At 42.5% G+C, this 24,045-nt stretch overlaps 1 protein-coding gene across 3 annotated transcripts in view; it reads left to right on the top strand.

Annotated features, from left to right (window-relative positions):
* Window positions 1-24,045, top strand: part of LOC115111272 (semaphorin-6A) — a 101,813-nt gene that overhangs the window by 20,612 nt on the left and 57,156 nt on the right. The window lies entirely within an intron of this gene.

Raw genomic sequence — 24,045 nt, 5'->3', positions numbered from 1 at the left:
GTCCACCAACACGTGTGGCTTTGCTTATTCAGATCATGATTTTAAGACAGTGTTGTTGTTGTTAGTGTGACTTGGTGATTGGTGGGGAAATCCTCTTTAACGGACCTGGAAAGCCAACGTGCTGTGAGACATGGCAACACAAACAAGGTATAGCATTTCATAACCAAGTGTAACTATGGTAACCAGACATATGCTGACCATGTCGTAGACTAGAAGACCTCAGGATGCACTGTTTGATATCACTAGCGGATGACAGTTAGGCTCCATAGGCATAACGGAGGTTATATGCGTGGACTGTTTGGGGGTCCCTCTATTCATTGGCCATGTCACCCCATGGGGGTTGGCTAATTGGTCGCCCCGGCTAGCTCCTTTTTGTTCACAAAGGCGTCGGACCCCATCCGTGGCGGTGGAGGGATTTAGAGAAGGGCCACATGGGGGAAGAGGGAAGCAGGTTTCCCATACAAAGCTCTGCTGGGAATAGCCCGAGCCGAAGGGGGTCTTGCCGGTTTGGGGGAACAGATCCTGACAGTTGTTGGCCTCCACAAGTTATCCCTGACCCACATAGCCACCCATGTGTGAGCCGTTTCTTTACAGAGCTCCTCTCTCTTGAAACATTGAATTATGGGTGTTCCTGAATCTCCCTCCTTGTTTCTCCACTGGGAGCCAGAGGAGGCCCCATGTAGGCTGACATTGTTCCCCCCGACCCATGGACAATGAACTAGTTGGCTCCGCCAAGCAGAAGAGTGCTTCACTCAGGGAGAGAGTATTGATTATTCCTTACACTGAATGTCTTCAGCTGCGCTAGGATACAGGGAGAAGTCGTTATTGCTCCTGAATCATGGAATCATTGACGTTAGTGGGTCTTTAACATACTCTATATTGATTACGCTGGGAGAAGAATAGCATGTTTTCTGAGGATAATGTGTTAATTAGCACCTGGTGTCTGAAAGCACAGTTAGAGACATTGCACTGCTGGGTATTGCAACTCTAGCAGCTCCAAGAAGGGAAACATTGAATGAGAAAAAGGTTGATGTTACTACTGCTGATTTTATGCCTTATGCTTTTTCATCCGTTTAGGAGCCATTGCTTTGTGTGTGAAGAAGCTGAAGACGTAGAGTCTTGATACTTCATCTTAAAGGCATAAAGACTATGAATGAATGAAATGTGAGCAATGAGTAGGTCATGGATCATTTAGAATTTCCCTCTTCTCCATTTGGCCATGATTAGTGTTCAATCTGAACGGTCTGAAAACATATAATTTGTGAACGACTCTAGTAAATCAAGTGTCAACACATACCCCCTAAACCGCCTCACCACACACACACACACACACAAACACACACACGCACACGCACACACAAACACAAACACGCACACACAAACACAAACACGCACACGCACACACAAACACGCACACGCACTGGACAACACTGCAAGAAAATGTGCGGGTTCCACTCTGGCTGTACATCTGTGGGCTGACTCCTTGAAGAAGTCAGTCACTCTTTTGATGTTGCAAAACATTGACAGACAGATAAAAGTGTAAATTGAATGATAAAGGCTGTTTGATTTCTATAATAGTCAAAATGTTTTTTTGGGGGTTATGTTTTTTAAGTGTTATGTTTTTGGGGGTTATGTTTTTTAAGGGTTATGTTTTTAAGGGTTATGTTTTTAAGGGTTATGTTTTTGGGGGTTATGTTTTTAAGGGTTATGTTTTTGGGGGTTATATTTTTTAAGGGTTATGTTTTTGGGGGTTATGTTTTTGGGGGTTATGTTTTTTAAGTGTTGTGTTTTTTGGGGTTATGTTTTTTAAGGGTTATGTTTTTAAGGGTTATGTTTTTAAGGGTTATGTTTTTGGGGGTTATGTTTTTTAAGTGTTATGTTTTGGGGGTTATGTTTTTGGGGGTTATGTTTTTAAGGGTTATGTTTTTGGGGGTTATGGGAAGATCAAATCATTTATATAGTAAATAGATGCTATCATTCTTATCGCAAAGAAGCATAGCAGGGCCTTTTTGCTTTTTAAAAGACATTTGTTTTCAGTGAAAATAGGAGGTATAAAAAAAAACTGTCTATCATCACAAACACTTTTTCACCTAGGAGGATCTTGCCCTACTGTTCCTTTCCCAGAACACACTCACATAGAGCGCACACATATTCAAACATTCGCCTGTGCATGCACGCACGCAAATGTGCACGCACGCACGCAAACACACACACACACACACACACACACACACACACACACACACACACACACACACATACACACACACATACACACACACACACACACACACACACACATACACACACAGTAGCATGTCATCAAAGGCTTAGAATTAAGCTGTGTGTATGCTGCTTCCCCTTCACTGGAGCCCATTTTTGGGGAGGAACCCACATGAAACAGCCTGAGCCGTCCCACTCCTACTCGGCAGCCATTATAAGATTAGAGAACTTTACTGGATCTTATAATCAGGGATGTCAGGCCCAGATGAAATGCCCAACAAAATGCTTTTTGATATCGCACAAGAAGCCAGAGCCATATGCAGGTCATTACAGACCCTCAAAACCAGCTGCCGATTCCAGACCTGACTGAAACTCAAGCATAAATTACCATATCATTACCATATCAGAGATCAAGACTGGTCTGACATCACTTTTTCAAATTACTCAGAAAGGTTGTTAAAATGCTAATTCAACAAAAATGGCTAAACCCTCCGAGAGGGATCCGGTTTCAAACATTTGCTAACAATTCCTTACCTCGTCTTCAGGGCGAGCGATGTAAACTAGAGGAATTGACTGTGCTATTCCTCTTTACCCTGTACAAAAAGCTGGCTAAGCTTCATAATCGTGTAATTACAAGGTTGCTAGTGGAAATAAGCCATTGAAGGTTCATGTCCTTCCTAACACAATTAAGTGAATATTCTGAAGTCTGTCCTTTTTGTGGAGAAGGAGCTTATAGATGAATGTTGTGTTTTTATCATCAATGACCTTTTTCATGGCGAGCTAACTGAGCTGTTTGTTGACGCAAAAGTTTGTTTCCGTGTTCTAATGTTTGATTTATTCTGATGACGTTTTGTAATGTTGATGAATTATGCAACATTCTCTATATCTCTTGGCAAATTCATATTATGTCATTTTGTTTTTGCCTTGAGCACTTGCTATACAAGTTAGTCAGTTCTATACTGAACAGTGTAAGGGAAAAAAACATAGTATTTCTCAAGCTCTGACACTCAGACGTTGCCGCCAAAGTGGCACCACAGCGGAAAGCGTTAGAATGACATCATCAGTAGTGGACAGATCCTGGGAAGGTTCACTGGCAGGGCTGTTCAGAGCTACTGTATATCGTGGCAGGATAAAGGCAAATGGGAATCCAGCAGGGAGGCCGGGGAGGGAGTTGGCGCTAACTGGAGCAGGGAGTGCTCTGAGGTCATGCCATAGGGGCCATCCCGTGGGGCCCACCCTGAATGCACTGGCAGCCATCCTCACCACTGTGGGGGGAATGCCAGATAGCTGGGTCCTGGAGACGCCGCAAGCCTTGTCCAATGAATGGCTGCATGTTAACTATTTCCTCTCTCCCTCTCCTCGGCCTGATTATGAACAGGGTGACGGGGTAGTGGAGCTCTCAGGGAGTTCCTGTGTAGTGTGGTAGAGGGTAGCAGGATGTAAGGAATGTGTCCTCTCAATCAGGTGTTTAGAAAGGTTGTTTTTACAGGTTAGGGAATCACTTTCTATGAGCCTCCTGTGTGAGATGCATTGTGAATGCGTTTATAATGTATTCTATTACAGACATTAAACCAAGATATTGAACCAAATCTGGATTGGAATATGATTCTCCTTTCCTCTGAGTAAATGACAGTAACATGCACAACATGCACAACGGTACTTGTGTTAATTCAACTCAGACTTTTCTGGTATTTATTTTATTTGCACTTCCACGCTTCCATGTTTCAGTGTGTCTCATTGTTTGGCGTTAAGTAAACATGAGTGTATAGACAGTATGTCCCATGTGTCCCGTCCCCCTCCTCCTCCCAGTGATAGAAGCACATTCCCAGTGATCTCGTTCGTTCATGCCATCGGAGCAGTGTAATGAGTTGTAAACAGCAGCAGCCCCACTGGCTGTATTTCATTACACTTTTGGCATGGTTGTGCGGGCGTTTTGATTGGAGCTGCTCTCAATGAGCTTATGTCAGACCTTGATTAGATGGAGAGCTTGCCGGGCAGCTAAAATAGTTAATCTGTTTCCCGCCCACCCTTTCCGCAGTAGTTTACTGCTGAGGCCCGCCCGCTAGATTCTTTTCTGTTGTCCACTCCTTGCTGCCTCTCATCACAGTGGCTACTGTTTCCATTTCCTTTGATATAGCCATCTAATAGGGCCATAAGACATAACCATATGTTGCAAATCCACTCCTAGACTGGAGGACTTCTCCACCGTAGTTATTTTCTCTCAGTCGCTACAACATGCCAATAGAATGCATCACGTCAATGTGCCACGACAGACTTTACATTATTTCGAAAGCCTGTCTTCATGAAAGTATGAAATGTTTGAGAATGCCGCTCTGAATGAGTTTTTATAAAACTGACAATTATCACCTAGAGAGTGGCAGAGGGTTAGTTCTAAATATGAAATGTTAATTAATTCTGACTTTTACGGAGGTGACCTAATCTTGTACAGTTGAATGAAGAGCAGCTGCTTTGATTTTCAGTGCTGGCTAGAGGGCGATTCTGTTCCCACCAGATAGAGACACATCTAGAGTAAAGCTTTCACTAATCCCCTCAATGAGCCACTCCAAGGAGGATTCACCTGAAATGCTCAATACTGAACTGTGGTCCTGCATTGCTTAACATTTTCATGCAGTGACTACTCCCCCCCCCCCCCCCCCCAAAAAAAAACATTGGAAATAGTTTTCACTGTCTCCCAAATTGTTGTCTGCCTCTCTTTCTTTCAACATCACCCTCTTTAATAGGAAAGTAATTCACGTCAATCAAAGTGGAGTAGGATATCTCCTACATTAAATCAAATTAAGTGTATTTAGTTTGGCCTTAAAGCAGTCATAATATAAGAATAATGTGTTTCTAAAGCTGACAAGTAAAATATGTAATGTTAACAAAAGATATGCATTGCTATGCAAATACCCCTTCACTATTGCTCAGTATGTTCAAAGCCCCAGAAAGAAAATAACTGATAACCCCAGAGAGAGTACTCAAAGCCAGCGTGAGTAAAAGACTTGGGCAGGGTATTAGGCCGTAGTATTGTCTGCCATGGGGGCTGATGGTCTCCAGTATTAAATGCAGAAACAGTTAAATGGTTTAAGGCAGAGGATGAGCAGGCTTATGGTCTTAAGTCTTAGTGCCTGACACCGCCAGTAAAGCAGACAGATTTCATTGTTACTGCAAGTAATTGCTATCTGAACTCCTGGATACGAGACTTGTCCTTGGGTTAAGCATGATGATGGTATGATGGGGGTGGTGGTTGTATAGGTAGCGGTTGTGTAAGTACTGGTTGTATACTGTAGGTAGTGGTTATATAGGTGGTGGTTGTATACTGTAGTGGTTGTATAGGTAGATGATGTATACTGTAGTGGTTGTATAGTGTAGATGGTGGTTGTGTTGGTAGTGATTGTATGGGTGGTGTAAACTGTAGGTGGTGGTTGTATAGGTGGTTGTGTAGGTGGTAGTTGTTGTATAGATGATGGTTGTATAGGTGGTTATGTACTGTAGGTTGTGGTTGTATATGTTGTGGTTGTATACTGTAGGTGATGGTTGTATAGGTGGTGCCTGTATAAGTGGTGGTTGTATAGGTTGTGGTTGTATACTGTAGGTGATGGTTGTATAAGGAGTGGTTGTAAAGTTGGTGTCTGTATAGGTGGTGTATGTATAGGTGGTGTATGTATAGGTGGTGTCTGTATAGGTGGTTGTATAGGTGTGGTTGTATAGGTGGTGTCTGTATAGGTGCTTGTATAGGTGCTTGTATAGGTGGTGGTTATATAGGTGGTTGTATAGGTGGTGTCTGTATAGGTGGTTGTATAGGTGGTTGTATAGGTGGTGTCTGTATAGGTGCTTGTATAGGTGCTTGTATAGGTGGTGGTTGTATAGGTGGTTGTATAGGTGGTTGTATAGGTGGTGTCTGTATAGGTGGTTGTTGTATACTGTAGGTTGTGGTTGTGTAGGTGGTGGTTGTATACTGTAGGTTGTGGTTGTATATGTGGTGGTTATATTGGTGGTTGTTGTATACTGTAGGTTGTGGTTGTGTAGGTGGTAGTTGTTGTATAGATGATGGTTGTGTAGGTTGTGGTTGTATAGGTAGTGATTGTATATGTGGTGGTTATATTGGTGGTTGTATACTGTAGGTTGTGGTTGTGTAGGTGGTGGTTGTATACTGTAGGTTGTGGTTGTGTAGGTAGTGATTGTATATGTGGTGGTTATATTGGTGGTTGTAAACTGTAGGTTGTGGTTGTGTAAGTGGTGGTTGTATACTGTAGGTTGTGGTTGTGTAGGTTGTGGTTGTATACTGTAGGTTGTGGTTGTGTAGGTTGTGGTTGTATACTGTAGGTTGTGGTTGTGTGGTGGTGGTTGTATACTGTAGGTTGTGGTTGTGTGGTGGTGGTTGTATACTGTAGGTTGTGGTTGTATACTGTAGGTTGTGGTTGTGTGGTGGTGGTTGTATACTGTAGGTGGTGGTTGTGTAGGTGGTGGCCATGTTCTGTTATAATCTCCACCCGGCACAGCCAGAAGAGGACTGGCCACCCCTCATAGCCTGGTTCCTCTCTAGGTTTCTTCCTCGGTTCCTGCCTTTCTAGGAAGTTTTTCCTTGCCACCGTGCTTCTACACCTGCAATTTCTTGCTGTTTGTGGTTTTAGGCTCGGTTTCTGTACAGCACTTTGTGACATCGGCTGATGTAAGAAGGTCTTTATAAATACATTTGATTGATTGACTGATTGATTGATTGGTTATATAGGTGGTGGATGGATACTGTAGGTGGTTGTTGTATAGGTGATGGTTGTATATGTGGTGGTTGTGTAGGTGGTGGCTGTTTTACCCACAGACTCATTGTGGGAAAGAAAGGATGTCATCTTTCCGAAGCCAGCATTGCAGCAGATAGCAGCAGATAGCAATGACAGCAATGATAGCAGCAGATATCAATGATAGCAGCAGATATCAATGATAGCAGCAGATATCAATGATAGCAGGGGCATGGTTGGTGTTGCCATTAGTTGAGTGGATATTTGAACCTAATCAGTCTCAAAGGGATATGCACTGTGTCTTCAATTCCATTAAGTTGATTTACATTATTCAGCTAACTCATTAATCAACATTTTCTCTGCATTTAAGCTGCCCGTCAACCTGAAACATGCAAAAAGAAAGGGAGAGAGAGAGAGACAAATGGAAACTCTTCTGTCAGAGAGCCTTAGACAAAAAAGCCGGGGCCAGGTGCAGTTCACTCAGATTGTGCTCATCTTTGTGGATATTTTATCTGCATGAACAAACCCAGGGCCCAAGCCAGTGTGTTTATCTCAAGGCCCAGATAGGTTAGCCAGCAGTCAGACAGTGATGATGAATCACATTGACAGAGGGAATCAGGATTAAATGTTAATGGAAGTCTGCTAGTGGATTTAGCTCCCTATGGAAAAAGATGATGCATTCCACAGGGAAAACAATTTATACAGAAATTTGAATTTGCATTTTGTTTGTTGGCTGTCGGTTCATGGTGGAGATTTATCGATTAATGATATGCACTGAGTATCCACTGAGTATACACTGAGGATACACTGAGGATACACTGAGGATACACTGAGTATACACTGAGGATACACTGAGGATACACTGAGGATACACTGAGGATACACTGAGTATACACTGAGTATACACTGAGTATATACAATGCATCCCACAGTTGTGTCAAGATGGCTGGATATCCTTTGGGTGGTGGACGGTTCTTGATACACACAGGAAACTGTTGAGCATGAAAAACCCAGCAGCGTTGCAGTTCTTGACACCTGGCACAGACTATCATACCCCGTTCAAAGGCACTTCAATATTTTGTCTTGACAATTCACCGTCTGAATGGCACACATACGCAATCCATGTCTCAATTGTCTCAAGGCTTTAAAATACGTCTTTAACCTGTCTCCTTCCCTTCATCTCCACTGATTGAAGTGGATTTAACAAGTCACATATATAAGGGATCATACTGTAGCTTTCACCTGGATTCACCTGTCAGTCTATGTCATGGAAAGAGCAGGTGTTCTTAATGTTTTATATACTCAGTGTACACCAGTGGGATGTGAAGTGTAATATACTGTACCTGTTACCAAGGAAACAGCTATCTGTTAACACATATTTACAACAGTATTGACATGATACTACACAGTAGTTCCATTGTGTGTATCCTTGAGCTGAATGAGCTGAATGCTGGTATGATTACCTACACAGGGCAACATCATATTCATTCACCACGGTTCTCCTGACATCAACTGAGGTAATTTAATCACTGAGCTTTCCCCTATGCGTCTAATGATTGAACAAACTGTTGAGAAAATTGCTGGACCACAGTATCTGTCTATATCTACTAAGGAAGCACGTTTGATGTCCAGTATGTGTCTGGTTTCCATAGGGGACTACTTTTGAAGAGTCTCTCCCTCTTTCTCTGTTTGCGATATCAGAGTACAGTTTACAGAAGTTGGTTTAAGCTGCTCCAGGCCTGGTGTTTATTTGCTAGCAGGCTGGGTTTCCGTCTGAAAGGAGCGGTAATCCTGGTATTAGACAAACATCATAGAGTGGGGCTGACAGGTTCAGAGTCTCCTCTGCGTCTTCAGACTCAAGGCTGGAAGCTGCAGGTAGAACGCTGACAATCCCCACCTGCAGGAATAGTCTCTTTATCCAAGGAGGATCTCCATCTTTCATCCTCACTCACATAGACTGGTGTGAACCCACATAATCTCTCTCTCTCTCTCTGTCTCTCTGTCTCTCTCTCTCTCTCTCTCTCTCTCTCTCTCTCTCTCTCTCTCTCTCATACAGTGTGAGCAGGCAGGAACTCGTAAAAGGGATGTTTAGATCTAGCGGGAGAGGGTGGGAATGGTAAAGGTTAAAAGGTCAAGAACAGGAAGCTGTTGTATTCAGAGTGGGAGCCTGTACGTTTAATCATGCAGGATATCGGCAGTTAAAAAGCGTTTTTTAAATTAAAAATAAATAAATAATCAGGTTGTTAATGAATGTAACTGTAAAAAGTGATGCTGTTTCTGTAAAACTTCTCACATGAAGGCAATATGTTAAATTATACGACGAGTGCAAAAAGTGTTGCGTATGTGAAGATGTTGTGATTGCCAATTATACAGAGTGATTGAAAAATACAACCAATAGTTTTTCTGTCAGTTTAGCGATCTTCCCCCCTGCACATTATTTCTGTATGGTTCCAGGCATTTACATATTACTTGTTCCCTTGTGTGTTCCTTGTAAAGCTATCAGACACACCCTTTTCAGCCCCTGTAGGGGGAGACTGTATATAGCCATGATCTATTGTTGTGGTGACTGAATTCATGAAACATTTCCATTGGAAAAATTGCATGACACAGCTGATATAGGAAGTTAGCAATCAAAAATGTCCTGTGACACAGCAAGGAAAATTACTTATTGAAGAAACGTCATCCGTCCTTTGGTTGAATCTGTGATGGGGAGGGAGATATCGTTTATCGGTTCATCACACTAAACCATCCGTGTGATTGAGATGATGTGAGGGGAGCTCGTATGCCTTGCAGTATTCACTGGTCCAAACCACTGCTCTCTCTGGTTGTTCGGTGCTGTTTAGTTCATGTGATGAAACTGTTCACATCTTAACAATTGAGATTCAAGCCAGAGGCTGAGGTCCGATATGGGCTGCTGAAGTGTCATGCCAGTCAACAACATGTGTTATTAGTGTCACACACTGTTAAGTTTACAACTAGCTGGTGTAGTTAGTCATGGGCAAGGCAACCCAGCATGCAATTAGGCTATGTGCCTCAGGACTTGCACTTGCATTGCATCAGTTTGTCTACAATCCTGTAGAATGTCTGAAGGATTTTCTGTTTTTGAAATCTTTACTGTCTGCTTTTCTCCTCTGGCTGTTTTGCAGTGTAGCATATACTTTGCCAGCAGCATACCACCCTGGGGCGGCAGGTAGCCTAGTGGTTAGAGCGTCGGGTCTGTAACTGAAAGGTTGCTAGATTGAATCCCTGAGCTGACAAGGTACAAATCTGTTGATCTGCCCTGAACAAGGCACTGTTCCTAGGCCGTCATTGTAAATAAGAATTTGTTCTTAACTGACTGGGCTAGTTAAATACTTTTTTAATTGTTTTATTCCACTGCTGTCTTGCCTCTGAACCTAAGCAGGGTTGGTCCCTGGATGGGAAACCAGATGGTGTTGGAAGGCCAGTAGGTGGCACTCTTTCCCTCTGGTCTAAAAAAATATCCAAATTCCCCATGGCAGTGATTGGGGACATTGCCCTGTGTAAGTGTGCTGTCTTTCGGATGGAATATTAAATGGGTGTTTTATGTTTTTCTGCCAATGCGTAATATGCGGTAGGCTATGTATTGTATAACGGCACAATCATAATTTGGGGGGGGTTTCGGGCTTTGGCTCATAAACTCTATGGGTGTTTTGAATGAATCATCACCCTGCCGATTTTGTTGTGTTAGGCTTTGAAACAACATTAACAACAACCATGTTTTACTTTGTTTCAAACTACTGTTGAACTTCTTTCTTCAAGTTGATCAAAACAGTGAGGTGAGTTTTAAAAGTATGATGTTGTTTTGATAAGCGTTTAATGTGATTTTTGATTGCATTTGCATTGATGTTAGAGTGGTTAGAGTGACAATGGAGACCTGAGTACCAGGCCATTAGGACCTCTATGGGGGTGCCACAGGGTTCAATTCTTGGACCGACTCTCTTCTCTGTATACATCAATGAGGTCGCTCTTGCTGCTGGTGAGTCTCTGATCCACCTCTACGCAGACGACACCATTCTGTATACTTCCGGCCCTTCTTTGGACACTGTGTTAACAACCCTCCAGGCAAGCTTCAATGCCATACAACTCTCCTTCCGTGGCCTCCAATTGCTCTTAAATACAAGTAAAACTAAATGCATGCTCTTCAACCGATCGCTACCTGCACCTACCCGCCTGTCCAACATCACTACTCTGGACGGCTCTGACGTAGAATACGTGGACAACTACAAATACTTAGGTGTCTGGTTAGACTGTAAACTCTCCTTCCAGACCCATATCAAACATCTCCAATCCAAAGTTAAATCTAGAATTGGCTTCCTATTTCGCAACAAAGCATCCTTCACTCATGCTGCCAAACATACCCTTGTAAAATTGACCATCCTACCAATCCTCGACTTTGGCGATGTCATTTACAAAATAGCCTCCAATACCCTACTCAACAAATTGGATGCAGTCTATCACAGTGCAATCCGTTTTGTCACCAAAGCCCCATATACTACCCACCATTGCGACCTGTACGCTCTCGTTGGCTGGCCCTCGCTTCATACTCGTCGCCAATCCCACTGGCTCCATGTCATCTACAAGACCCTGCTAGGTAAAGTCCCCCCTTATCTCAGCTCGCTGGTCACCATAGCATCTCCCACCTGTAGCACACGCTCCAGCAGGTATATCTCTCTAGTCACCCCCAAAACCAATTCTTTCTTTGGCCGCCTCTCCTTCCAGTTCTCTGCTGCCAATGACTGGAACGAACTACAAAAATCTCTTAAATTGGAAACACTTATCTCCCTCACTAGCTTTAAGCACCAACTGTCAGAGCATCTTACAGATTACTGCACCTGTACATAGCCCACCTATAATTTAGCCCAAACAACTACCTCTTTCCCAACTGTATTTAATTAATTTATTTATTTTGCTCCTTTGCACCCCATTATTTTTATTTCTACTTTGCACATTCTTCCATTGCAAAACTACCATTCCAGTGTTTTACTTGCTATATTGTATTTACTTTGCCACCATGGCCTTTTTTGCCTTTACCTCCCTTCTCACCTAATTTGCTCACATTGTATATAGACTTGTTTTTTTTTACTGTATTATTGACTGTATGTTTGTTTTACTCCATGTGTAACTCTGTGTCGTTGTATGTGTCGAACTGCTTTGCTTTATCTTGGCCAGGTCGCAATTGTAAATGAGAACTTGTTCTCAACTTGCTTACCTGGTTAAATAAAGGTGAAATAATTTTTTTTTTTTTAAAAGGACCTGATGGAGGGACAATAGAGCCCTGAATACCAGGCCATTAGGACCTGATGGAGGGACAATAGAGCCCTGAGTACCAGGCCATTAGGACCTGATGGTAGTTAGTGAGTTGGGTACTAACAAAGTAGGTCCAGAGTGCATAAAAGGACATTAACTTGACTCAAGGGTCACATGGAATTTTACTGCGATCATGACTCATGACTGTGGGTGTAGCGGTAATATGGTTGCTGCAACAGCCCTAACTGTAACCATCAAATGGTCTTAACCAATAGGAACCAATAAGTTCAGCCCCATATACGGAATCTTAAATGGCTTTTCGCTGTATTGCTAATGGCAATACACTACGGTTGCGTCTGCGGATGTTGACATGACCAGTGAGCTCTGTGCTGTGATTGGCTTGGCTTGGGTCTAATCAGTTCTAAAGGTGTCTAAAGCATGATATCCAATTAGGTGGAGCATGGCTAAGTCACAGAGCAGGTGAGGGTCAGGGCAACCTGTACCAGTACAACAGGCTAGGCTGCTCCATTCCCTCTGTACTGTACGGTTTCCTCAGATATAGACACACCAATATTTAACTTTGCACAAGGGTCGGGCAACCCTGATTATCTATGAAACCATTTTGGTGGTGATGACTCGACAGGGAATGTTGGCATTCAACATGTTACCTGTTGCCTTGTGTAGTAAATGATGATTCATAATGGAATTGGATAAAGGCACGTAGCTAACAGACAACAGAATTCCATTATGTTCTGTTGTTTTTATTGTGAGGATTGGATGTCCAGTAGTCCAGAGTGGCTTTTAGCCGCCATGCTATCTAATTTCCCCTGGCCAGCCTGTTAGCTCGAGGAGATAAGCATCATGCTTGTTCAGATCAGATTGGCTCTGCGTGAGCAAGCCAGTCATTTACCCTGGTCTGTGGGAGTGGGAGTGTAGAAAGGGAATAATCCAAGGTTGAGAATCACAGACTAAAGCCAATATAACACCTATTATAAACAAGAGGGAGTGTGCTAAATGTGTGGTCTCCAGTTTCTCCTCACACACAGATGGATGGAACAACTGCTCACTCACACATCCATACTGAGTACTGTAGCAACCAGTCTGTTAGCAAGACAAGTGAATGGGTTAAGGACACGTGGAAGGGTTATTAAGGTCATTTGCTTGAATCACTCTGAAGATTTTTTTGTCATCAAGGGTTTTTCTTGCAGGAGTTGTACATGTAGATGAAGAGGTATTTCCTCTCAAACTGTATTACTTTGTGGTTGAGGGCTGAAGGGGATGGCATAAAATCCCTCCTTTCCACTCTACAAATCCTTCATGCATTTATACCAGTCAAATGGATACATGTGATCCTGCAACTTTATTGATGTGAAGACTTTTCTCGCTTAGACTTTTGCCTTTGAGGAAAAAGACCTGTGAATATCTCATTCCCACTGAAAATGCCATTGTTTTATTGATTACTCATTACAATGTATCTACTGCGAGAGCTCCCTACAGCACTATCCCATCCCTCAGATACTCTCCATACTTAAACTCGTTTTGAATTCCATACTTCGTAGACCCAACACTTTCAATGAGACCCACAGCAGTGCTTATTTATTTTGCACTCAACCACACCTTGTCTAAAACACACAGCTTGTCTGAACCACACAGCTTGTCTCAACCACACAGCTTGTCTGAACCACACAGCTTGTCTGAACCACACAGCTTGTCTCAACCACACAGCTTGTCACAACCACACAGCTTGTCTCAACCACACAGATTGTCTCAACCACGCAGCTTGTCTGAACCACGCAGCTTGTCTGAACCACACAGCCTGTCTCAACCACACAGCTTGTCTGAACCACCCAGCTTGTCTCAACCACACAGCTTGTCTGAACCACACAGCTTGTCTGAACCACACAGCTTGTCTCAGTTGCTCTATTGATTCCTGTTGCATGTTTAATCTGATGAAAGCTTTCAAAAGCAGCCGTTCAAATGATGTGCTGTGCTTGATATTGTTGAGTGATGTCGTAACCTAGTTTGATATTGTTGAGTGATGTCGTAACCTAGTTTGATATTGTTGAGTGACGTCGTAACCTAGTTTGATATTGTTGAGTGATGTCGTAACCTAGTTTGATATTGTTGAGTGATGTCGTAACCTAGTTTGATATTGTTGAGTGATGTCGTAACCTAGTTTGATATTTTTGAGTGACGTCGTAGCCTAGTTTGATATTGTTGAGTGATGTCGTAACCTAGTTTGATATTGTTGAGTGACGTCGTAGCCTAGATTGATATTGTTGAGTGATGTCGTAACCTAGTTTGATATTGTTGAGTGATGTCGTAACCTAGTTTGATATTGTTGAGTGACGTCGTAGCCTAGTTTGATATTGTTGAGTGATGTCGTAACCTAGTTTGATATTGTTGAGTGATGTCGTAACCTAGTTTGATATTGTCGTAGCCTAGTTTGATATTGTTGAGTGATGTCGTAACCTAGTTTGATATTGTTGAGTGATGTCGTAACCTAGTTTGATATTGTTAGTAGCCTAGTTTGATATTGTTGAGTGATGTCGTAGCCTAGTTTGATATTGTTGAGTGACGTCGTAGCCTAGTTTGATATTGTTGAGTGATGTCGTAGCCTAGTTTGATATTGTTGAGTGATGTCGTAACCTAGTTTGATATTGTTGAGTGATGTCGTAACCTAGTTTGATATTGTTGAGTGATGTCGTAACCTAGTTTGATATTGTTGAGTGACGTCGTAGCCTAGTTTGTTCACAGCCCATTGTATTGTTTTTGGACGTACGTTTGAGTGTGATGGGAAAAACTCACAAAGTGCTCAGGTTTAGCCACAGGCACACAGCAGTAACTGTTAGCAGCAAATAGTTTAGCAGCAAATCGTCATTATACAATGTGACAATTCAGAGCCCTATCGCATTTACACACTCTGTGCTATCCTGTCACGGTGGCATCATGTTTTCCTCAGGTAATTTGACATTTAGCGTTTGTGACATTTTGCCATTGTGTTGCGGCTCAGTAGGGGGCTATATTTTCACCCTGCCCTTCTGACTGGTGCATTCGCTCAGATCCTACGGTTAAACGAAATATCAGAGAGGGCTGATGATCCTGGTTGTGCCAACACACTCACTGTCCAGTGCCGTAAAAAGACGGATTGGAAATAAATGGGTAAACCAGCACGGTTACAAGAATGGAATGCAGAAGAAGACAGAGCTCCATCAGAGGAGGGTAGAGTAGATAATACTGGCTCAAAAGGGACAAGGCATCTAAAGCCAAGCCTGCCTTATCTGTAATAATTTCCCCTTCTGCCAGCCGTCTCAGCCTGCTCCAGATTGATTAAGTTGCATGGTCTGTATCATCTTGCATGATTGGCAGCACTGGGAAAGGTTCTGATATTTAAATGTGTAACCTCATTCTTTTTGGGGTCAAACTGTTAAGCACCAGTCGGGGGCCTTCATAAATGGTTTTCCAGACAGAACGAAGCAGCAGCTTGCACCACAGAATGCTTTCTTCCGCTCAACATGGGGAGATGAAGAGAGCAGGAGACACAAGTGTAGTGGGTTATACAGTGGGGAAAAAAAGTATTTAGTCAGCCACCAATTGTGCAAGTTCTCCCACTTCAAAAGATGAGAGAATCCTGTAATTTTCATCATATATACACTTCAACTATGACAGACAAAATGAGAAAACAAAGTCCTGAAAATCACATTGTAGGATTTTTAATGAATTTATTTGCAAATGATGGTGGAAAATAAGTATTTGGTCAAAAACAAAAGTTTATTGTTGGCAATGACAGAGGTCAAACGTTTTCTGTAAGTCTTCACAAGGTTTTAACACACTGTTGCTGGTATTTTGGCCCATTCCTCCATGCAGATCTCCTCTAGAGCAGTGATGTTTTGGGGCTGTTGCTGGGCAACACAGACTTTCAACTCCCTCCAAAGATTTTCTATGGGGTTGAGATGGTAGGCTTTGTTACTTTGGTCCCAGCTCTCTGCAGGTCATTCACTAGGTCCCACCGTGTGGTACTGGGATTTTTGCTCACCGTTCTTGTGATAATTTTGACCCCTCGGGGTGAGATCTTGCGTGGAGTCCCAGATCGAGGGAGATTATCAGTAGTCTTGTATGTCTTCCATTTCCTAATAATTGCTCCCACAGTTGATTTCTTCAAACTAAGCTGCTTACCTATTGCAGATTTAGTCTTCCCAGCCTGGTGCAGGTCTACAATTTTGTTTCTGGTGTCCTTTGACAGCTCTTTGGTCTTGGCCATAGTGGAGTTTGGAGTGTGACTGTTTGAGGTTGTGGACAGGTGTCTTTTATACTGATAACAAGTTCAAACAGGTGCCATTAATACAGGTAACGAGTGGAGGACAGAGGAGCCTCTTAAAGAAGTTACAGGTCTGTGAGAGCCAGAAATCTTGCTTGTTTGTAGGTGACCAAATACTTATTTTCCACCATAATTTGCAAATAAATTCATTAAAAATACAATGTGATTTTCTGGAATTTTTTTTCTCATTTTGTCTGTCATAGTTGAAGTGTACCTATGATGACAATTACAGGCATCTCTCATCTTTTTAAGTGGGAGAAATTGGTGGCTGACTAAATACTTTTTTGCCACACTGAATGGCACATGGAATTGAATGATGTTTGCTGTGCTGCTGTGGATGGCAGTGCTGAAGCTCCCTGGACTCTAGCGGTCCCTGTGTTGTCAGTGGTCGTCTTTACTTTGGTGATGCTCCTGTGGAAGACGCCCAGCCTGCTTTGTTCAGTTCAAGACATCCACACCAGGATGTGTTGAAAGGCCTCATTGGTACAACTGTCAGGAAAATTACATTTTGTTTCAGTTTGCACACAGTAGGCTGTCTCTAAATTCTCCTCATCTGTAAATATTCAGATAAGTGCTATTGGACATGAAAGAGAGCCTACAAAGTGTTTACTCAGCAAAGGATCGCATAATTGTTGTTTTTGATCATCTTCAGAGTTAATTTACCCTATGTGGGCAACAGTAAGCAGCTGTCGAGGCGAACCACGCTCTGCTACTTACTCAGGTTTGTTTCACCAGTTTTTCCTTTCATCTGTGGCGCTTCATTCCTGTGGTATTTGTCTACAAGTGCTGTGCTATATATGGGCTGCTTAATTAGCCATATATACTGTAAACCAAACATCTGTACAGATTTCCTATCTTTTCATTCAAAATCTCAGTTCTGATTAGACCGCGCATACACGAACCCATAGAGATGGATAGAGTGAACACTTGCCACTAGATGGAAGTGCAAACCCTCTATGGGCTTTGCTATCACAGAAGCGAAAGGAAAGAGAAAAGATCAGAAGTACGCCCTCTATACATTTTTATGGACAGCAGCTGTCATAACTTTTCTCCAAACAGCCTTTCTCCTCTTGATCAAGAACTAAATGAGGAAACAAGTCAAGATTGGATCATGGAAACATGCGCCCAGCAGAGATTCCGAAAATAACGCTTGCCTTCCTTGACAAAGTAACTAAATAACCACCGTGTTACATTACTAGTTACTCATAAAAAGTAATCCGATTACGTAATGCGTTTCTCCTGGTCTGATCTTCTTCAGAAACAGGCGTCTCCTTCTCCTATCAGGCTCCGTGGGTTCAACAAAACATCTAATTTATTCTTCACTGATCTATCTGTGTGCTTTGATATGTGAAAACAAGTGATGTGGCAGCCATCCTGTGAAGTTTTCTTGCATGGGAAATCAGAACACAGACCTATTATTTCAAATCAATGGGTTCTCACCCGGAGTGTAGTGGAGCTGTTCAGTCCAAAAGTCTTTGTCTGTCTGTCTGTCTGTCTGTCTGTCTGTCTGTCTGTCTGTCTGTCTGTCTGTCTGTCTGTCTGTCTGTCTGTCTGTCTGTCTGTCTGTCTGTCTGTCTGTCTGTCTGTCTGTCTGTCTGTCTGTCTGTCTGTCTGTCTGTCTGTCTGTCTGTCTGTCTGTCTGTCTGTCTGTCTGTCTGTCTGTCTGTCTGTCTGTCTGTCTGTCTGTCTGTCTGTCTGTCTGTCTGTCTGTCTGTCTGTCTGTCTGTCTGTCTGTCTGTCTGTCTGTCTCGTTCTACTTACTGCTGGGTGTTGTTAGTGTGGTTTGTTCCTGTGTTCACACCCCTGTGAAAGGGGTCCATGTCTGATCCTGCCAGGCTGATGCCAGAGTTATTCCCACACTGCAGGGGCTGCAGAGGCTGGTGTAAATGAACTAACTGTCAGTCAGTCAGTCACCGCTGAGCTGTTTATCTGTTGGACTCTCACGGGAGCTTCAAATACCCCCATAAAGACTACTGCACATATGGACCTATTTCATTAAATCCCAGCCCATTACACAACTTAATGGGTAAAATAGGGTATGTTGATCGGTAGCGTAGGGTATGTTGATGGGTAGAGTAGGATATGCTGATGGGTAGCGTAGTGTATGCTGATGGCTAGCGTAGGGTATGCTGATGGGTAGAGTAGGATATGCTGATGGGTAGCGTAGTGTATGCTGATGGCTAGCGTAGGGTATGCTGATGGCTAGCGTAGGGTATGCTGATGGGTAGCGTAGTGTATGCTGATGGCTAGCGTAGGGTATGCTGATGGGTAGAGTAGGATATGCTGATGGGTAGAGTAGGATATGCTGATGGCTAGCGTAGGGTATGCTGATGGGTAGAGTAGGATATGCTGATGGGTAGAGTAGGGTGTGCTGATGGGTAGAGTAGGGAATGCTAATGGGTAGAGTAGGGTATGCTGATGGGTAGCGTAGGGTATGCTGATGGGTAGAATAGGGTATGCTGATGGGTGGAGTAGGGTATGCTGATGGGTAGAGTAGGGTATGCTGATGGGTAAAGTTGGGTATGCTGATGGCTAGCGTAGTGTCTAATGATAGACACACCAAACCCCAGGACTCTGATCAAGATGAACATTGACGCAGGAGTTGTGTTGTATTTTCATGGCATTCCTTCTGAACTAGTCCACTGGGCTTCACCTTGTGAATGAAATATGTTTTATAGTGTGTGGTGGCCACATGCCCCTAGATTACAGAATGAAATATGTTTTATAGTGTGTGGTGGCCACATGCCCTCAGATTAAAGAATGAAATATGTTTTATAGTGTGTGGTGGCCACATGCCCTCAGATTACAGAATTAAATATGTACATTACTGTGTGTGGTGGCCACATGCCCCTAGATTACAGAATGAAATATGTTTTATAGAAACATGCCCCTAGATTACAGAATGAAATATGTTTTATAGTGTGTGGTGGCCACATGCCCTCAGATTACAGAATGAAATATGTTTTATAGTGTGTGGTGGCCACATGCCCTCAGATTACAGAATTAAATATGTACATTACTGTGTGTGGTGGCCACATGCCCTCAGATTACAGAATGAAATATGTTTTATAGTGTGTGGTGGCCACATGCCCCTAGATTACAGAATGAAATATGTTTTATAGTGTGTGGTGGCCACATGCCCCTAGATTACAGAATGAAATATGTTTTATAGTGTGTGGTGGCCACATGCCCTCAGATTACAGAATGAAATATGTTTTATAGTGTGTGGTGGCCACATGCCCCTAGATTACAGAATGAAATATGTTTTATAGTGTGTGGTGGCCACATGCCCCTAGATTACAGAATGAAATATGTTTTATAGTGTGTGGTGGCCACATGCCCTCAGATTACAGAATGAAATATGTACATTACTGTGTGTGGTGGCCACATGCCCTCAGATTACAGAATGAAATATGTACATTACTGTGTGTGGTGGCCACATGCCCTCAGATTACAGAATGAAATATGTTTTATAGTGTGTGGTGGCCACATGCCCTCAGATTACAGAATGAAATATGTACATTACTGTGTGTGGTGGCCACATGCCCCTAGATTACAGAATGAAATATGTTTTATAGTGTGTGGTGGCCACATGCCCCTAGATTACAGAATGAAATATGTTTTATAGTGTGTGGTGGCCACATGCCCTCAGATTACAGAATGAAATATGTTTTATAGTGTGTGGTGGCCACATGCCCCTAGATTACAGAATGAAATATGTTTTATAGTGTGTGGTGGCCACATGCCCTCAGATTACAGAATGAAATATGTTTTATAGTGTGTGGTGGCCACATGCCCTCAGATTACAGAATGAAATATGTACATTACTGTGTGTGGTGGCCACATGCCCCTAGATTACAGAATGAAATATGTTTTATAGTGTGTGGTGGCCACATGCCCTCAGATTACAATATTAAATATGTTTTATAGTGTGTGGTGGCCACATGCCCTCAGATTACAGAATTAAATATGTACATTACTGTGTGTGGTGGCCACATGCCCCTAGATTACAGAATGACATATGTTTTATAGTGTGTGGTGGCCACATGCCCCTAGATTACAGAATGAAATATGTTTTATAGTGTGTGGTGGCCACATGCCCTCAGATTACAGAATGAAATATGTTTTATAGTGTGTGGTGGCCACATGCCCCTAGATTACAGAATGAAATATGTTTTATAGTGTGTGGTGGCCACATGCCCTCAGATTACAGAATGAAATATGTTTTATAGTGTGTGGTGGCCACATGCCCCTAGATTACAGAATGAAATATGTTTTATAGTGTGTGGTGGCCACATGCCCCTAGATTACAGAATGAAATATGTTTTATAGTGTGTGGTGGCCACATGCCCCTAGATTACAGAATGAAATATGTTTTATAGTGTGTGGTGGCCACATGCCCCTAGATTACAGAATGAAATATGTTTTATAGTGTGTGGTGGCCACATGCCCCTAGATTACAGAATGAAATATGTTTTATAGTGTGTGGTGGCCACATGCCCCTAGATTACAGAATGAAATATGTTTTATAGTGTGTGGTGGCCACATGCCCTCAGATTACAGAATGAAATATGTTTTATAGTGTGTGGTGGCCACATGCCCTCAGATTACAGAATGAAATATGTTTTATAGTGTGTGGTGGCCACATGCCCTCAGATTACAGAATGAAATATGTTTTATAGTGTGTGGTGGCCACATGGCCCTAGATTACAGAATGAAATATGTTTTATAGTGTGTGGTGGCCACATGCCCCTAGATTACAGAATGAAATATGTTTTATAGTGTGTGGTGGCCACATGGCCCTAGATTACAGAATGAAATATGTTTTATAGTGTGTGGTGGCCACATGCCCCTAGATTACAGAATTAAATATGTTTTATAGTGTGTTTATTTTTTTATATATTTTTTTATTTCACCTTTATTTAACCAGGTAGGCTAGTTGAGAACAAGTTCTCATTTGCAACTGCGACCTGGCCAAGATAAAGCATAGCAGTGTGAACAGACAACACAGAGTTACACATGGAGTAAGCAATTAACAAGTCAATAACACAGTAGAAAAAAAAAAAAAAATGGGCAGTCTATATACAATGTGTGCAAAAGGCATGAGGAGGTAGGCGAATAATACAATTTTGCAGATTAACACTGGGGTGATAAATGATCAGATGGTCATGTACAGGTAGAGATATTGGTGTGCGAAAGAGCAGAAAAGTAAATAAATAAATAAAAAAAACAGTATAAAAACAGTATGGGGATGAGGTAGGTGAAAATGGGTGGGCTATTTACCAATAGACTATGTACAGCTGCAGCGATCGGTTAGCTGCTCGGATAGCTGATGTTTGAAGTTGGTGAGGGAGATAAAAGTCTCCAACTTCAGCGATTTTTGCAGTTCATTCCAGTCACAGGCAGCAGAGTACTGGAACGAAAGGCGGCCAAATGAGGTGTTGGCTTTAGGGATGATCAGTGAGATACACCTGCTGGAGCGTGTGCTACGGATGGGTGTTGCCATCGTGACCAGTGAACTGAGATAAGGCGGAGCTTTACCTAGCATGGACTTGTAGATGACCTGGAGCCAGTGGGTCTGGCGACGAATATGTAGCGAGGGCCAGCCGACTAGAGCATACAAGTCGCAGTGGTGGGTGGTATAAGGTGCTTTGGTGACAAAACGGATGGCACTATGATAGACTGCATCCAGTTTGCTGAGTAGAGTGTTGGAAGCCATTTTGTAGATGACATCGCCGAAATCGAGGATCGGTAGGATAGTCAGTTTTACTAGGGTAAGCTTGGCGGCGTGAGTGAAGGAGGCTTTGTTGCGGAATAGAAAGCCGACTCTTGATTTGATTTTCGATTGGAGATGTTTGATGTGAGTCTGGAAGGAGAGTTTGCAGTCTAGCCAGACACCTAGGTACTTATAGATGTCCACATATTCATGTGGTGGCCACATGCCCCTAGATTACAGAATGAAATATGTTTTATAGTGTGTGGTGGCCACATGTCCTCAGATTACAGAATGATGCAACAGCAAAGATAATATTGTTAGGCTGGTAATGTGTTTATGAATAAAGTTAATGGAGTTTAGGACTGTGGGAGTTGCAGTTATTCCCACTGGGCAAAAACTGGTTGAATCAACGTTGTATCCTCTCCATTTCAACCCAAAAATTAAAGGTGATGACATTGAATCAATGTAGAAAACTGATTCGATTTGCAAAAAGTCATCAGCGTAAAGGAATTTATTTTTTTCACCCAACTTTTAACCTAAATCCAATATGACATGGTGACATTTTCTGTTGATTTCGCGTTGATTTGGAATTGATGAAGAGATTGTGAATTGAGTTCCTCTGTAATGTTGCATGAGTTTTGAAAACTGGAGGTTAACTATTACACATACATTTGTCTGCAGTTAGAAGGTACAATAATGCTGCATTGTGGCCTGTAGTGTCTAAATGAGAAATTATAAAGCTATATTTTGGAACATCATTATCGATTCTGCTCCCATGGATAAATTTTGTGATACAGTATTGAGTTAGCAATTCTGTGTTACTTTTCTGTGTTTGTTGCCTCTCTCCCTAGCTCCATCTGTCATTCACAATAGACAGTCCCACATGAACACTGCTATGTCTCCGCCCCATCCTGCTCATCAATCCATCAATTACTGCACAACTTTCTGGTCAAGGTTCATGAAACAAAACAGCCCCCATAGTGGTGTATGTGCAGAATCTTATTTTGCCTTGGAAAATGAAAATGCACGGGGCTAACAGAGATTCAGAGGGCCTATACCCAGGTCTCATGTCTGTTATTGTGCCAGTATGTGTATAAAACAGGTGAAGTGAGGGAGGAAATTACCCCCGCAAGGAGGAAACTCAACGACCAAGGTCGTTCCCCAGGTTTTATTTCTATTCTCCTCACTGTTAAAGTGAATCTCCCAGTGAATAGTGTTTTCATTCTCTTTCTGAATGAGATTCACGGGAGCATGGAGAGAGACCCCCTTCTATCTCCCCCTCTCGCATTCCACTCTCTCTCTCTCTCTCTCTCTCTCTCTCTCTCTCTCTCTCTCTCTCTCTCTCTCTCTCTCTCTCTTTCTTTCTCTCTTCTCTCTCTCTCTCCTCCGAGACACAATCCAGAGTCAGTGAACAAATGTGCTGGGTTTAAACGACTGTTAACATAACATAGAAATTTAATTCACCCCCCCCCAAAAAAACTGTCTACCCATTGGGCACACATTGGTTGAATCAAATGAAACTGTATTTGTCACATGCACCGAATACAAGTGTAGACCTTACCATGAAATGCTTACTTACAACGCCCTTAAACAACAATGCAGAGTAAAAAAAAATGTAAACAACAAAAGAGCGACAGTAAAATAATAACGAGGCTATGTACATCAATGTTGTTTCCACGTCATTTCAATGAAATGACTCTGTACCAACATGGAATAGATGTTGAATTGACGCCTGTGCCCAGTGGTTATCATTTGGCCCAGGATAAAAGGTCTGTGAATTAAAT

Source organism: Oncorhynchus nerka, linkage group LG27 (genome assembly GCF_034236695.1).
Source record: "Oncorhynchus nerka isolate Pitt River linkage group LG27, Oner_Uvic_2.0, whole genome shotgun sequence".
Lineage (NCBI taxonomy): Eukaryota > Metazoa > Chordata > Actinopteri > Salmoniformes > Salmonidae > Oncorhynchus > Oncorhynchus nerka.
The sequence above is the reverse complement of the archived record's forward strand: the minus strand, read 5'-3'. Positions and strand labels throughout refer to the sequence as shown.